This window comes from Terrapene carolina, unplaced genomic scaffold (genome assembly GCF_002925995.2).
Source record: "Terrapene carolina triunguis isolate 2854851 unplaced genomic scaffold, T_m_triunguis-2.0 Scaffold58, whole genome shotgun sequence".
Classification (NCBI taxonomy): domain Eukaryota; kingdom Metazoa; phylum Chordata; order Testudines; family Emydidae; genus Terrapene; species Terrapene triunguis.
In genome coordinates this window covers 106,444,992-106,460,127 of record NW_020664409.1, presented here as the reverse complement: position 1 = coordinate 106,460,127, position 15,136 = coordinate 106,444,992, and the positions used below count along the sequence as shown (strand labels likewise).

Below are 15,136 nucleotides of genomic sequence, written 5' to 3'. Positions count from 1 at the left end.
GTCATTCTTTTTGTGGGGGAGGGCAACCCTGATTAGGCTTTTGCTTGGGTAAAGGGATCTTTAAAATATTGACAATTTGCATTTCCTTTTCCCACTACCTCAGAAAACTGAAACAATTTCTGAGATTTCCTCTCAAAAGCTGTGTATCTTGCCTGTTTTTATTAATGTGTTCCTCTGATGTTTTTAATGGATTTTTGCTTTGGTGTTTGTAATTTCTTTGCCATCTATTCTGATTGCAGTTTTAAAAAATATCTATTGGCATATACAAGTAAAGTAATCCGATAAAAATAATTAGAAAACAAATACCCAGAGGGAGGAATCGGATACAGTGCATCGTATGGGTGGTTACACATCTAACTTTGTAGTCGCCACAAAGGTAAAGTACGTCTTTGCCACAGATGTTTGAGGTGTGAGCTTGGGCCATTAGGATGAATTTATAAATTAAAACTTTTCTTTGCACCGTCCAGTGGGTTCACCTTGTGTTGTTCAACCTTGTATTCTAGCTGCATTGTAGTTGGAACTTGGCATCAGCATAGCATACAGCTGGGTAAAAATTCCTTCTGCTAGCTGCTAAAATTGGCATCGGATAAGGTTAGTGGTAAAGCTCCAAGGGCAGAAGAAAGAGCAGTAACTGAAATAGGCTGTGATAATTTTGTTAAGTTATGTTTATTTTATTGGAGTGCACAGGCCAAAGACCAGTGTTTTACAGGCATTCTGATATCAAAGGAATCTGCCTGGGTTATCAGCGGTTGGCACAGTTCCTGGTTCTTGTCTTTATAGATAAGTCTGTAGGAATTGCCTGGGGCAAAGAGAACTCTGAAGGGTAAGGAGAAGAAATTCTGGGAATGGGGGGTTTGCGGTTGGCAGGTGAATTCATGCATTGGCTTTGTGTCATGCAGTTCAGTCACAGGTACTGCACTTGGCAGCTAAACAGCTGGGGATCCCTTGCTTATGCTTAGAAGGCTTGGCCTCTCAGAGTTCAAGCAGTAGAGAGAGAAGAGTTTTGTCTTGACAGGGATTTTTATTCCCTTCCCCCAGAGCTCAAGCTAATCGGACAAGTGTTTGTGCACATCTCCTCTTTGTGAGTGTGGGGGGGAAGCAATCAACAAAGTCTTTTGTCCGCTGATGTTCCACGGTGTCTTGTCTGATGTCTGTAGGCCTTCTTTTGTTGGGCAGGAGATGACACGTCTTGTGATTAACTAGTATTTAACACTTGGTCATGCTTTTCTCCTGACTGTGGGTTTATAGTTTCAGAGCAAACACTTTCATAGTCACAGAGCAAACACCTAAATATTACCCTATCACATGGAATATAAATATTGTTAGTGGATTAATGCATGCAGCAGTTTACAGGCATTTCACAGAGACTAAACACAGTTTTATAAATCTAACACCTATTTGAACACCGGTGAGCCAGGCTGGTTTCCACTGATGTATTTGTCAGTGTTCATTGAGGCCTAGGGGCCTTGGCATGAGCTGGCACCTGGTCTGCCAGCGTCACACAGGCATGGACTCCCTCTCTGCCCATAGGAAAGTCACTTTATCTTCCTGTGCCTCTATCTTCCATGTCTGTAAAATGGGGATAATACTCGCTTGCACTTGCAGAGTGCTCTGTGACTTACAGATGCAAAGTGCTGTACGCTGTCAGCATTGGACGTTGCTGATCTGCAGTGAGTGAGCCACAGAATGAGAGTTGCGACCGTCAAAATAAACCTTCATAATCTTGCAGGCTATCCGAACTCTCTGTATGGATTGCCCTCTGGTTGGCTTCAGCTCTCTGCCTGGAGCAGCCTGAATTGCCTCTGGGGACTCCGCTGGTGTCCTGCCATGGCTGAAATGCGGCATGTTAGAGCCGCTGAGCCCTGCAAAGGAATCTTCAAAGGCAGTGGTATTTCACCTCTGTTACATTGTCTGATTTTGTGTTTTGGAGCCTACCACCAAGGACTTGGCCTGTAAACTCCAAATTAGCTTCGTTCCCTTGCCCTCCACAAGGGATCTGTTGGCTTAAGGTTGTTGTAGTTCACCCGTCACTGTGGCATCTCAATGCATACAGGCCCTGATTCAAGAAAGCATGGAGGCAGTCCTGTTGATTAGAAGAGGAAAAGATTGCCCAGTGGCTAGGGTGCTAATCTGGGACTCAAGTAACCTGGGGTCAGTTCCCTGCTCTGGCATAGGCTTCGCTTCCTGTGTGAGTTGGGCAAGTCACTGAGGGGATCTCTGTGCTGCAAAGAAAAACCTACAACACTGAGGCTATGTCTTCACTACCCGCCGATCCGGCGGGTAGCAATCGGTCTATCGGGGATCGACTTACCGTGTCTAGTGAAGACGCGATAAAATCGATCCCTGATGGCTCTACCGTCGACTCTGGAAATCCACCGCGGCAAGAGGCGGTAGCGGAGTCGACGGCGGCGCGGCAGCGGTCGACTTGCCGCCGTCCTCACAGCCAGGTAAGTCGACCTAAAATACGCCACTTCAGCTACGCTATTCACGTAGCTGAAGTTGCGTATCTTAGGTCGACCCCCCGCTGTAGTGTAGACCCACCCATAGTCTCAGAGCCCAATTCGGGCAGCTGACCTGCCTTTAGGGTTAAAAATAGCAGTGTAGGTGTTCTGAGGGCTCCAAGACCCTCCCCCTCGCTGGGTTTCAGAGCCCAGGCTCCAGCGGGCATTTTATTTGGCATCTATGTCGCTGTGAAATGGGGGTATAATAGTACGTCCTTGTCCAGTGGGGGCATTGGGGGGTAAATGCATTGTGTGGTGCTGAGTTACTCTGGTATCTGGGGCCATACTTTGGATAGATTCACCAGGACACTCCCGTGGTTAAGTGCTTGATGAATCATGGCTGAAGTTCTGAGACTAGCAGCAGTTAAAGTAGACTGAACTGTCAGGGGAATGGAGCAGAGACAGGGGAGCTTTTCTCCTTGACTTTAACCCCCTGTGATTTGCATCTGCCTCATGTGGGGTTCTCCCTCTTTAAGCAAGATTGGGTGGCAAATTTTTCAGCTGTTCCCCTTGGCAGGAGGAGGGGTTGTATCGCGGAGGACTGTGAGCTTCCTGGCCGGCTACATTAACTCTGCCAGTTACAGTGATACTCTTGAAGGAATTGAATGTGTATGTAACTAAAGCTTCAGTGGTACTCTGCTGCTTGTCTAGTAAATGAGGAAGATATGCTAACTAATACCGATGGGATGTAATAGCTCTAATAGGTGGATACTAAGGAGAGTAGCTCTCTGGAGCAGGGGTGGTACAATTCTTTCCTTGGTTTGTGTTAAAAATGCCAGAGAAGTGGGAAGGCAGGGGACTTTATATTATAGTAGTACCTAAAAGCCCAATGGAGATCAGTCCCTATTGTGCTGGGTGCTGTGCATACATGTAGGTCACGTGTACACTAGGAAGAAAGGGTATTATTAAAACATGTTTGAATCCTAGCGTAGACAAGAACAGGAGTACTTGTGGCACCTTAGAGACTAACAAATTTATTAGAGCATAAGCTTTCGTGGGCTACAACCCACTTCTTCGGATGCATATTGAGTGAAACATATCGAGGAGATATATATACACACATACAGAGAGCATGAACAGGTGGGAGTTGTCTTACCAACTCTGAGAGGCCAATTAAGAAAGAGAAAAAAAACTTTTGAAGTGATAATCAAGGTAGCCAAGTACAGACAGTAGACGTAGACAAGGCAAGCTGTAGTTTTAACACGTTGCCTGGTCCAGGTATCTCCAGTTTCTCTAATCTTTTCCAATGATCGTGATCTTGGGTGTTAATTGCCACAATAGTGGATTTTAAAAGATGTTTAGAGAAGTGTTCTCTCTAAGAAGATGGTGTCCCTGGAAGTAGGAATTTCCATGCTTAACATTAAAAAAAAACAACACCACAACTTTCTGATGAGGTTTTTCCTGAGTAAAAGATATGTTGACTACTCTCCTTCTATTGGTTGCAATGTTTATAGCGTAATCTGGGACCTCCTGTAAATGAGAGATCTGTTTTTACTCTTCGCAGATATGAATCGTGGGTAGTGCCTGAGAAGAACAAGTCCAGAATAGAAGCCGTTAAATGGAGATGCGATTGCTGAGAACAGCCAGTGGATCTGTCTGGGTTTACAAGGACGTTCATATTGAATTAGGTAGGGCGTGGATCTCCTTGTTGCTTTTCCTTACATGGAAAGATTGTTTAAAAGGGGATTTTCAGATTAAAGAATATCCTTATTTGTACTGTAACCTTTGTTTTTAATTGTGAAACACTTTGATCTAGTTCATTGTTCCCTAATTATACTGTTAACTTCCTGCAATTCTCTCAGATTGGACTAGATCTGTAGGAAGACCATCACATTCTTGTTGATTTCACCTTTAGGTTCTCATGCACTAGTGCAGTGCTTCAGTATTTGAGTTGTAAACACTGCTGGGCAATTTACGTTTAGTTAGTTAACAAAAATAACACCCTTACCACTAGTATTTTACAAATACTGCCGCTGGACACCTTTGTGTTACTCTAAGGTCTGGTCAAAACATGCTTCTTGTACTGATATAATTAGGGGTGTGATTTTTTTTTTTCTTCCAAAACAGTTAGGCTGGTACAACACCTAGCATGGAGGCAGTCGTACCAATATAAAGGTGCCATATACTCATGCAGTTTTATTCTCCTTCCCAAGTGGGACCAGTCATACTACTGGTATACATACCAATATGACAGAGTTGATGCTAGGGTGTTGTGGTGCTTTAACTATATACCAGTAGAGTTAAAACAGTACAGTTCTTGCACAGACAAATCCTTGGTAACTTTAACAGTCTCTCTTGGATGTGTTTCAGCTGGTTTGGTGACTGCCATTGTGTTCATTCACACGTAATAGTCTGAAGCTGGGACAAGCTAGTTACCGCCGTTGTTCTGAACTCCAGTCCCAGTCTGAATGAACAGCCTCTCCCAAAGGAACAGAGCAACATTAGGTTCCTCACGTTGTAACTTGATTCATAGATTTCCAGGACAGAAGGGACCATTGTGAGATCATCTAGTCTGACCTCCTGTGTAACACAGGCCGGAAAACGTCCCCCCAATAAATCCTAGATCACATCTTTTAAAAACGTCCAGTCTTAATTTAAAAATTGTCAGTGATGGAGAATCTACCACGACCCACTGGAACAATTCAGCAAGGTTAATCACTCTCACCGATTAAAACTTTACGCCCTTCTAGCTTGCGTTTTCCCTGAGCAAAGCCTGACTTCCATCACCCTGCTCCCCTGCTCAAGGTGCTGATGAAGGCATAAAGGGTATTTCTTCACTGCAGTTAGCCCAGGTGTTGCCCTAATCTCCCCTCCCATCCACACACACAACCCTCTCGCGTGAGTTTGGCACTTTTAACCCAGGCTAGCTGGCCTGGCTGGGGAGGTGGGCTAGAGCCCAGGTTCTGCTGTCATTCGGGGTGGTAACCCATCCGCTTTACCGTGGGAACGTAGACTAAATCGCTCCACTGCTGCTAGGCCTCCAGTGTTGTCCCACAATTGCCCCATGTGCCCCGAAGGAGAGACGAGTTCTCCCACAATTCCCTGGGTCGTAGAGTAGCTCCGGTTAGTGCAGCACAAAGAACCATGGGATATGCCCCCAGAAGCCCTAGTGACAAACCCAGGGAATGCAGCACCTGACAGGGAGAAGTAACTAGGGTTGGGCTTTGCAGCATGGCTGCTCACACCCGCGCTAAGCTAACCCGAGTGCTTCGACCCGAATGCCAACCACCCAGGCTAACTGTGCAATGAAGACCTGCCCAAACAGGGTTATTGTCTAAGGCTCATGTGATCCCATCCCTAAAGGGAGCGCTCAGGTTATGATGCACAGTTGAGCATTTCTGGTCCTATCTAGCAGTGGCTGGTGGAGCCACGTACCTTTTAGTTACTTCATTATGACAAAGCTCCGATGTCATAAATTGCCACCCTAAACCACTCTAGACTAGACTCTAGACCCAGACTGCTGACCGCTACCTTTGAGAGCCTTGCTGTTTCCAAACTCAGCCTGCATTAGTGAATATAAGGCCAGATTTTTGGAAAGAACACCGCTCCCATTTAGCCACCTAAATGAAATGGCCAGGTTCTCAGCCACATTGAGCACCCAGCTGGGGGTGCTGGGGTCCTGAGCTCTTCTTGAAAATCTGGTATGTAAGCTATCACTTAAATCAGCTTCTGTACCAGATGACTGGAGGGTAACTACTATAACACCAAAATTTAAAAAAAAGGCTTCAGAGGTGATTCTGCCAAGTAAGGCCAGCTTCAGTACCAGGTAACTTGGTTGAAACTGTATGTGATGGGTTGGATCACAGAAACCCCCCTGGGAGCTGCCAGCCGATGTGCCAAGACTACTTCTATTCCTGTTTTCCCTGCCAGCTCAGGACTCCAGCACCCTGTCTTGCTGAGCCAGACACTCCCGTCTGCTCCAACAAAGACCCAGGGTCTGAATCACTTGCCCCAAAGCTGTAGGTTTACCTGAAAAAAGCTCACAGAAGTGTGCTTGTCTTTAGCACTCAGATGCCCAACTCCCAATGGGGTCTAAACCCAAATAAATCCGTTTTAAGTGGTTCTAAGCAGTAACCGACAGAGCAAAGTAAGTCACCAAACAAAATAAAATAAAATGCGCAAATCTGTGTCTAATCAAACTAAATACAGATAATCTCACCCTTAGAGATGCTTCAGTGAGTTTTTTCCTCAGACTGGACACCTTCCAGGCCTGGGCACAACTCTTTCCCCTGGTACAGCTCTTGTTCCAGCTTAGGTGGTAGCTAGGGGATTCTTCTCTCCCCACTTTGTTCTGTTCCACCCCTTTATATATCTTTTGCATAAGGCGGGAACCCTTTGTCCCTCTGGGTTTCCATCCCCCCCCCCTCACTGGAAAAGCACCAGGTTAAAGATGGATTCCAGTTCAGGTGACATGATCACATGTCACTGCAAGACTTCATTACCCACTTGCCAGCACACACATATACAGGAAGACTCACAGGTAAAAACACAGCCATCTGCAGACAATGGGAGTCATCAAGATTCCAAACCACCATTAATGGCCCACACTTTGCATAATTTACAATAGGCTCTCAGAGTTATATTTTATGTTTCTAGTTTTAGATACCAGAGTGGTACATTTATACAAATAGGATGATCACACTCAGTAGATTATAAGCTTTGTAATGATACCTTACAAGAGACCTTTTGCATGAAGCATATCCCAGTTACATTATATTCACTTATCATATTTTTGTAAAACCATATAGACTGCACAACGTCACACTGTAGTAAAGAACAGAATGATCAGACACATAGATAAGCATGATATGTTTGGGGAGAGTCAACACAGCTGATGTAAAGGGAAATACATGCCTCAATCTATCCGAATTCTTTGAGTGAGTCAACAGGCATCTGGATAAGGGTGGATACAGTGTACTTGGACTTTCAGAAAGCCTTTGACAAGGTCCCTCACCAGAGGCTCTTAAGCAGACTAAGCAGTCGTGGGATAAAGAGGGAAGGTTCTCTCATGGAGCAGTAACTGATTAAAAGATAGGAAACAAAGGATAGAAATAAATGGTCAGTTTTCAGAAGAGAGAGAGGTAAATAGTGGTGCCCCCCACGGATCTGTACTGGGACGAGTGCTGTTCAACATATTCATAAATGATTTGGAAAAAGGGATAAACAGACAATACAAAATTACTCAAGATAGTTAAGTCCAGATCTGACTACGAAGAGTTGCAAAGGGATCTCACTAAACTGGGTGACTGGGCAACAAAATGGCAGATGAAATTCAGTGTTGATAAGTGCAAAGTAATGCACATTGTATGTATAGTTAGGATTATGTTTTCCAAAATTGTGGAGTCTAAATGAGCTATTACCACTCAAGAAAGATATCTAGGAGTCGTGAATGGTTCTCTGAAAACATCCGATCAATGTGCAGTAGAAGTCAAAATAGCTAACCATTTTAGGAACCATTAGGAAAGGAATAGATAATAAGAGAGAAAATATCATAATGCCATTACATTATATAAATCCATGGTACACCCACACCTGGAATAATACATGCAGTTCTGGTCATCCCGTCTCAAAACTGATATATTAGGATTGGAAAAGGTACAGAGAAGAGCAACAAAAATGATTAGGGGTATGGAAGAGCTTCCATACAGGAGAGCTGGAAAAGACTGGGACTGTGCATCTTAGAAAAGAGACGGCTGAAGGGGGATATGATAGAGGTCTATAAAATCATGACTGGTGTGCAGAAAGTGAACAGGGAAGTGTTATGTACCTCTTCAAGAAACACAAGAACTGGGGGGTGTCACCCAATTGAATTAATAGGCAGCAGGTTTAAAACAAAAGGAAGTACTTCTTCACACAGTGCCCAGGCAACCTGTAGAACTTGTTGCTGGGGATATTGTGAAGGCCAAAAGTATAACTGAGTTCAAAAAGGAATTAGATAAGTTCAAGGAGGACAATAAGTCCATCAATGGCTATTGGCCAAGATGGTCAGGGATGCAGCCCCATGATCTGGGTGTCCCTAAACCTTTGACTGCCAGAAGCTGGGACTGGATGACAGTGGATGGATCACTCAATAATTGCCCTGTTTTGTTCATTCCCTCTGAAGCACCTGGCACTGGCCACTGTCAGAAGAGAGGATACGGGGCTAAATGGCCCATTGGTCTGACCCTCTATGGCCGTTCTTATGTCCTCTGCACTTCTGGAGAGGGTTAAAGGAAATCACTCAAGGTTAATAAATAAATAAAACCTTCAGCTGTTTTTTGTTTTCCCTTCTAAATCACATTGGCAGCATGACTGGCTCATGTTGGCTGGGAGGAATATTCTCCATTAATCCATTTCTGAAGATCCCATATGAATTAAACAGTTGTTGTTTTTTTAAGAGAGTTTTAAATGCCTCCATTTGGGTGCAGACATTGTCAGGTAGAGGGGAGAATCTGTCCTACCCCAGAAACTGGAATGCTATGTGCCATTTCAGATGCACATATGTCCAAGTGTAATTGTAATGGGAGCTGACATGGAGAGACCACCCGGGACTCTGCTGAGAATTTGAATTTCAAAGCAAGTAATTAAACCACATCAGTAAAGCAGCTCTTATAGGGAAGGGGGAGGGGACCTCTAAGCCTACAAGAAGGGGCATTCTCAGGAAAGACAGGAATGTTGAAATGAATCCCTTAGGGGGACTTAAATCTTAAGCACTTCCACATGACCTCAGTCGCTGGCAGATTCAGAACACCCAGGGTAGTTCCCTTTCCACTGAGTGACATTAAGAAGGTCTCCTATTTTCACTGGGCTCCCCCCCCCCCCCCCCCCCCCCCCCCCGCCTTCACAGCCCCTTTTGTCCAGGGTCAAAAAGTGGCTTCTTGGGTCTGATGGGATTTCAGATATGTTGGAGATAGGAAACTCTGTGGTTTAGGGCTCCTTTCCAGAGCTCTTCAGATGCTTGGCTACAGTCTGAGAAAGTCTTGCATTGGTTCATAACCCTTGCTTTGCGCATATGTAAGTGTATGTATTAAAAAAAAAAAAAGTAGGTTTCTTAAGCTATTTTAAAAGGAATTATTGACGTGTACAGATGTGAACTGGAAGCTCTGCTTATTAAAAATAATTAACCCTTTCCAGCACAGTAGCATATTCAATCCTTACACTATATAAGGTAGGCAGAGCTAGTACCGCCATCTGTTAAGGTTGCTCGGCCACTCTGTTTTCAGTTGCTTATAACTTGGCCAAACTTTAACTGTTCGGGCTGAAACTTTTCATGCCAGGTGTCTGCCTCACGCTGATTTCTTTTCCCCCTCCCCCAGCCAAACCAGTTCAGCAGTTTCAGAGAATGAGGCTAAGGAAAAATACGTTTTGTGATGTTTTAAAAAAATCACCAGATTTCTTTTTTTAGAAGCTCTAGTGCCCCCATGGTTTGGCTCAAGGACTTGAAATTTGGCAGAGGGGTTGGGGCGAGGGGAAGTGATCTTTGGGTCAGGGCTGGACTTTTTGTCATCCCCGTGAAAATCCACGCAAATCTGGCAGAGTTTCCTAAGCCTTTGAAAAAATGCACGTAGAGACTTACTGGAGCTTTGCAGCTAAATTCCCTGAAGATTCCATCTGCAGTGAGCATGCTCCAGTCTGGGGTTGAGCAGGACTTTCCTTGCAACTGTGATTTCCAGCTGCTCCAGCCTGAGTGTAGGTCCAAACTGCAGAATTCTCTTTTTTGGTGGTGGTGGTGTGTGTGCGTGCGCGGGCTGTGAATGCCCCTCCTGCTGGGCCCAGAGACAAGAAGAGCCAGGCAACCTTAATTCTGGCATTTTCTAACTTCCGCGTGCCTGGCTTTGCAACCTTAATGATCTTTTCATCTTTTAAGGGGATGTGCGTGTACGCATGCACATGCGTGCAATTTAGTCTTTGTATTGCCTGTTAGGTGAGTGCTGTGGTTTTTATATGCAAATGTGAAGGCAAGTGGTCCTCACGTAGAATGCTCGCACCGTGCAAAGGAGGCAGATGGGCAGGATGGTAGCAGGAAAAGCAATCAACAGGAAGGCAGAAGTATGTGCAAAGAGGCAGTGCAGGGAATTACTGTATCTTGCACCACATCACACCTCTGTGCTGGTCACTGTCCTGCTGCAATCCTGCCCTTCAGCCTGTAACTTACCCCAGTGTGTACATCACCTTTGATGTGCTTTCCTGCTCAGACAGTTTTACCATCTAAAGATGGAATGAAAGGACAGCCATGGAGAGAGAGAGGGACCGGGGGTTGAGTTGGAGTGCCTTGGCAAGCTGGAATCTCCAGTCTCTAAGCCTTAATTTTTAAACCGGTATTGAGCCTCTAAGCCCTTTGTGGTTGTGAAGAGGACCTTCAAAATACAGTGCAAACCAATGCAGCAAGGTCTGCTTGAGTCTCCAAAGTAGCCTGTAACAATAGCTGAGAGGCCTGCGTTGTCCCCTCTTCATCGGCATAGGATGTTGACTCTAAATCCTAATTGGTCTCTCAGTGTCAGCTTTACTATTTCACTCCAGGGCACAGTATGCAAAAAGGAGGGACTATCCTATTAAGAACTCCAGTGTTCTGACGAGCTTCTCATTTTGGCATGAGTGGGCAGAGCTTGGACAGGGGGCAGAGCTTGGAACAGTACTGGCCTTCCCCCCTTTCCTCTCCCTTCCTCCTCCTCCCCCCCACCAGGGCCCACCACATCAACCACTTGTGAAGACCATCCCTCACAAAATGAGAGGAATTCACCACTTTTTTGGGGTGGCATGGGGCTGGGGGGCAGTTTCCCTTGAAGAGTGAGAGATCAAAACTGTTAGAATATAGTCCAGCTCCCACTGCTGTCCTGGCCTCTTTTTGGAAAGGTACAGAAGCCTGTCCTCACGGCAGGTGAAAGGTGACGGCTGTTGAACTGGACGTGCGGTGTTCTGAATGGGTTGGCTCTTGCAGGGGAGTTTTGCTAGCAGATGTCTTGCTCTTTCCATGCCAGGGCCCTGCGACTGCTCACATCAGCTATGTCACTGGTGCTAGCTCCTCCCGCATCTCCCCAGTGTGGCAAAGTGGCCCTCTGGGCGTTTGTGATGCTGTTTCCGGTATAACCTTCTCCTCGTTCACTTATCCCAGAATTTAATGTGTTGTCACTCCCTGATGCTTGGTCATGAGCTCCCTTTTTTCGGGGGAGGGGGGGAAGAGTTTCACAAGCATCTGTTCTGTCTGACGTGACGTTTCTCTAGATGAGGGAAGCACTCTGACACTGTTAAACACTTGGCAAGCCTGTAGCTCTGCCTGAGGAATGCAGACTTCGCTGTTTCGGGAACGTAGGCGGTTCTCCAAGGACGGCCCGCTCGGAACAAAGTCTGAGGGTGCAATGCAAAGTTTCCTGTCACTCCAGGAACACCCCCACCACGCTGTGGTGACCCATACGCTTTGGGGGTGGGTATTTCTGAAAAGGCAGCCGCTGTGGGTAATATCCCCCTACGTGATAGCTGTAATGACGACAAATACTCCGCCGTCTGCCTGGATCCATCTGTCGTCTCCTGTCTTACACTCAGATTGTACACTCCTTGAGACAGGGACTGCCTTTTTGTTCTGTGTTTGTACAGCACCTAGCACAGGGGGTCCTGGTCCATGACTAAGGCTCCGAGGCGCTACAGTAATACAAACAATAAATGCTTTAAAAAAAGAGGCTGGGAGCAGAGGACAGGGGAACTCTCTCCAGAGGCGACGGGTGAGGGGGGACACATGGGGTCACATGCTCCCTCAGAGTTGCTGCTTGGCTTGTACTGAGCGAGCTCACACGGCCTGAGCATTTTCAGTAACATTTGCTGAAACTGCTGCTCTCACTTTGCCCCCCACTACCAGCAGGTATGGGTTGTCTCTGCCCTTTTCTATACAGTGAGCTTACTTCCCCTGGGAACTGGCTGTCTGCTTCCCTCATTGCCCTCTGCTGGCGGCATTGCCACCTGCACAGCTGTTTGTTTACTGCCAGAGTTTGTTCTACAATTCAGACAGTCTCCCTGAATTGCCACTGAAGGGGCCGCGTTCAGCTGCTTGAGAGCAAGTGGTTTTTCCAGGCTCAGAAGCCCGATCTTGTCTGCCCTGCAAGGCTTAGCATGGCAATGCCTGCCTGGGTGGGGAGAGTGCTTGAGCCAGCAGCAGAAGTAGGGTGAATGGGCACTGCTGGCCTCATGCCTATAGGGGCTATATGGGCAGTGCTATTCCCACCGCTCTCTTGCTCCATTTGCAAGCAGCAAGGGAATGACCCCCATAGGGATCTGCTATGCAGGTGTTTTCTGCCGCTCATGCCCGACTGCCTGCCTTCCCTCTGCAGCACCCTCTGAGGCTCTGCTCCTCTGACGGTGCCACCGAGCAGGGGCGTGAGTACCTGCACAGGCTGCTCCGGTCCTTCCGTGGCTCCATCAACAGCCCCCTGCATCAGGCTCTGCCCCCTGGCAGGTAATGTGGAGGCGGGAGGGAGGAGCTGGCAGGGAATCGGTGCAGATGGGGTGTTACTAAGACATATAGGGAAGAGGCTGGAAATGCAAAAGGGAAAGTGTTGGTGGTGAGGGCGGGAGAGCTTGAAAGCAAAAAGCTGCCCAGCTTTAAGGCTAGTTAAATTTGTGTGTGGTCATTCACACGTCAGTGGAGCCCACAAGAAAGCGGCAAAGCAATGGCTGTGTTGAGCAGCTGATGTTTCTCTCTTGGGGCAGGTTGGGGAGTGGGGTGAACGTGAAAGCTGAGCAAAAGCAGAAGGATGACTTTGTGTTAAGTCACTGGACTGGGATTTGAGAGACCGCGGTTCAGTCTCTGGCTCTGCCACAGACTCCCTGTGTGGCCTTGACCAAGGCACTCAATAGCTGTGCTGCAGTCCCCGTCTGTAAAATGGGGGTGATGATACTTGATCCCTGTGAGGATACATTCATTGGTTTTTGAGGTGCTTAGGTACCATGGAGATGAGCGTCAAAGAAAAAACAATAAATAAAGAAGGCTTGATCAGTGTTGGATGAGGCACTTCCAAGGGAAATGGCAGCCTACGGGCTGCGTTGGCCAGGCTGGGGGGAAATGTGTGTAGGTGTGTGATATATTGCCCTCTGCTGGCTGGTAGTTGCACTTGCTTGTGTGGTTCTATCTCCCTCCAGTGCAGTGGTTCTCAACCCATGGCCCGCGGGCTCCTTGCGGCCCAATCAGCACACAACTGTGGCCCATGTGACATCCTCAGGGCCATACTGGTAGTATATATATTGTGTGGATGAGGCCCACATGTCACATGATATGTGAGAGAGCTGCATATATGGGCCACAATGGTAAGTTGAGAACCACTGCTCTAGTGGCTGGCCTGCTTAAGGCTACATCGCTACTGTACATCACAATTCTACTGGCACTAACAGAGATTTTTCCTTAAATTTAAATGCTGTGTTTGCAGCACAGCAGACCCTGAGCGCTAATCCCATTTGGCTCACGCCCCCTGTTGGTTCTTGTGTGTTGGTGACCTGCTCCCTCCGGGGGCTTGTCAAACCCAGAGTTCGACAGACCTCAAGACAGAAGACCTATCTGTTGGCCCAGGGTTTTGTTTGAACTTCATAATAGGGAGCGGGTGTTTGATTTGAATGATTTTACTGATGCAAGGTAACTAAGTTCCTTGGTGATAGGTGCAGATATAAAGTTCTGAATTAAAAACTGGGCTGTGTGGTGAGAACACAGTTCAATGCTGTGTGCTATGGAAAGAGACTGCACTTTGTTGTGTAACTGTAGATACGCATGTGTAGCAATTTACTTCCTGTGTTGCGAGAAACAATGCAAGAGCATACCATTAATACCCGCAGTGGGGGTAGGGACGTGGACAGTGGCAGGTAGCGGAGATAGCTCACATTCTCAAAATCTGCAACGGACTAACTGGTAGGTCTCATTGCTCAGGTTGAAGCCTGCTTGGCTTTTTTTCTAATAAAGGTGATTGTTACCTACCGTGTTTACCTTTAAAAAGGTCTCTCGGTAGCTCTGTGCAACTTCAATGGAAGCTCCATGCCCCTAACTCTCATGAGTTTTAACGCAGGTCTAAAGCCCCAGCTCCTGGAGGCAGGTGACTAGGTGAGATCCTCAGGTTTCCTTTACCAAAAAAGTGCTTCTCACCTGCGTGTTTTAAGAAAAAAGCTTGACAGTGTGACCCAAGTGCATCCTAAAAGCTGAAGCCAGAGGGTAAATAATCCCCCTTCTTCCCCCCTCTCCACATATTTGTTGAAAAATATCACAGATTTTTAAAAATAAAGATTTGGGGGGCAGGGGGCTGACTAGCAATGGGGTTGGTAGTGCTGCAGCAGCGAAGAGACTTTTCTGTTATTTAAAGCTTGGGTGCCACTAGCCTAGAAATTCTCTCCAGGTGCTCCCAGGTTACTCCTGCGGGAATTCTGTGCCAAAAAATTAAAAATTCTGCGCACAATATTTTCAAATTCTACATATTTTATTTGTCAAAATAATAAAAAAGATTCAGGAAATGTTTTTTGAGAAATAGATTCCTTACTAGGCATATTAATACAGAACTCTGACTAATAATTCATTTAAACTACAACACAGAACCGTATTTCCCGGACCCCTCAGAAGCAGTGCAAAGGCTTGGGGGAGTCAGGGGTAGCGGAGGAGCAGAGGGAAGTAATTGCTGGGAAGGAGCCTGGGA

At 46.4% G+C, this 15,136-nt stretch overlaps 1 protein-coding gene across 2 annotated transcripts in view; it reads left to right on the top strand.

Moving 5' to 3' along the window:
* The first annotated feature begins 1,866 nt into the window (after positions 1-1,866).
* Positions 1,867-15,136, top strand: part of PTP4A3 (protein tyrosine phosphatase 4A3) — a 119,293-nt gene continuing 106,023 nt past the window's right edge. The window contains exons 1-2 of one of the 2 annotated variants that reach the window (XM_024205655.2): positions 1,867-1,888; positions 4,006-4,129. The gene's annotated coding sequence lies outside the window, so the exon portion shown is untranslated. The remainder of the gene's footprint in view (positions 1,889-4,005; positions 4,130-15,136) is intronic. The other variant, XM_024205647.3, reaches the window with a different exon arrangement.